Here is a 2,500-nt window from a genome sequence, read left to right as displayed (position 1 = left end):
TATATATATATATATATATATATATATATATGTATGTATATAATTAAATATATATATATATATATGTATAATTAAATATATATATATATATATATATATATATATATATATATTTATATATATATATATATATATATATATATATATATATATATATATATATATATATAAATAATTAATATATAAATATATATATATATATATATATATATATATATATATATATATATATATATATATATTAATTATATAAATATATATATATATATATATATATATATATATATATATATATATATATATATATATATATATACATAAGCCCACCTGAATCCCCCACTTACATTGTGACGTCATCAAGGTAGCTAATGACGTCATCAAGCCCACCTGAATCCCCTACTTAGATTGTGACGTCAACAAGGCCATCTCAATCCCCCAGGTAGATAGTGACGTCATCAAGCACACCTGAACCCGCCAAGTAGATAGTGACGTCATCAAGCCTACCTGAAACTCCCTGATCGATAGTGACGTCATCAAGCCTACCTGAAACTCCCTGATCGATAGTGACGTCATCAAGCCTACCTGAAACTCCCTGATCGATAGTGACGTCATCAAGCACACCTGAATCATGTCATTCAGTTCGGGTTCAAGGTCATGAGCTTCGTTATGGAATTAAAAAAAAGAAAGAAAGAAAGAAAGAAAGAAAGAAAGAAAGAAAGAAAGGAAAAAAAATACAAATTAATTTCACATATGACAAAAGGAACGGAGGAATAATTGCGCCATTTTCCTCTATTTCTCGTCGTGTTTTGCTTATTCTTTTATTGCTAAAATTTCAATGGGAGATAAAGTGTTTAAGAAATGCTTATGAGCATAATATGTACTATTAGATTTATGAATTAATTTAAGTATTAAATGGTGAGTATCTGCATCCACTCAAAAGGAGTTATTTGTTGCATATAATAGATGCAGTGAATCATAAATGGTGTATAATATATGGATTAAATTAGGATGTTCTAGAGCACGATTTTCCTTGTATTCTATATTTCTCTTCTGCATAAAAATACAAAGTATGATATATTCTTTATAAAGAAAATGAATACGAAAGGGTTACAATTATATAAAACAATAACAAAGACGTCGGTATGTCAGTCGCCTTTTCATAATTCGTAAGTCATGAGTAGTCTTTTCATAATTCGTGTCATGAGTAGTCTTTTCACAATTCGTAAGTCATCAATAGTCTTTTCACAATTCGTAAGTCATCAATCGTCTTTTCACAAATCGTAAGTCATCAGTAATCTTCTCACAATTCGTGTCATCAGTCGTCTTTTCATAATTCGTAAGTCATCAGTAATCTTCTCACAATTCGTGTCATCAGTCGTCTTTTCATAATTCGTAAGTCATCAGTAATCTTTTCACAATTCGAAAATCATCAGTCTTTTCATAATTCGAAAGTCATCAGTAATCTTCTTACAATTCGTGTCATCAGTCATCTTTTCATAATTCATAAGTCATCCGACCTGTAAGTCAGCGGCAGTCAAAACACTGACTTCATTGCATCCGATTCAGACCAGGAACATGCGGCAGCAACAGCAGGCGCCGCAACATGTCACAGCTTGTATTGCATAACACAATATCTCCCTCCAATAACACTTCCTCAGAACAGCTATGCAACGGAAACACAACAGACGCATTTCGGAAGCAAGAAAATGAATTAAACCAGATATTGAATATTATATTAGATTATAGATATTACAGATTATATATTATAGATTATTATATATTATAGATATTATAGATTACAGATATTAGATTATAGAAAGGCAGCGTAGACAAAAACTTTTACACGTTTTGCGGGAAAAATCATAAACGAAGCAGTTGTTATTTTTTCCCGGTAACCTGAAAACATTTCACTTTTTATTTTATCGCGTCTTCTTGTGTTTTAGAGACACGTGCATCAAATATCTTTTTTTTTTATTCTTCCAAATAGAAACGGTAATTTCAAAATATTAAAAACATTATAATATGGATCTTTTGAATTCGCTACACTGATTCTTAACATTCTGCGCTGAATGTTGAAAGCCGAAATTAATTGGCTGTTTAGATTGATAGATAGATAGATAGATAGACAGATAGAGAGAGAGAGAGAGATAGAGATAGAGATAGAGATAGAGATAGAGATAGAGATAGAGATAGAGATAGAGATAGAGATAGAGATAGAGATAGAGATAGAGATAGAGATAGAGATAGAGATAGAGATAGAGATAGATAGAGAGAGAGATAAATAGAGAGAGAGAGAGAGTGAGTTTCCTTGATGTTATAATATTTCAAGCTATCAAATACATAAAACGTATGTAATTACTTTAAGTATTACTGACAAGAAAGAAATTTCTTATTGATAGTACGTTAGATAGTATGTTTAATTTACTTTGGGCGTTATTCTTTTCTTTTCTTTTTCTTTTATACACTAACCTTTAGTCTGGTTTTTCGTTAAGTAACCCAA

This window comes from Penaeus vannamei, chromosome 14 (assembly GCF_042767895.1).
Source record: "Penaeus vannamei isolate JL-2024 chromosome 14, ASM4276789v1, whole genome shotgun sequence".
In the NCBI taxonomy this organism is placed as follows: Eukaryota; Metazoa; Arthropoda; class Malacostraca; order Decapoda; family Penaeidae; genus Penaeus; species Penaeus vannamei.
This window is presented reverse-complemented; position numbering follows the sequence as displayed.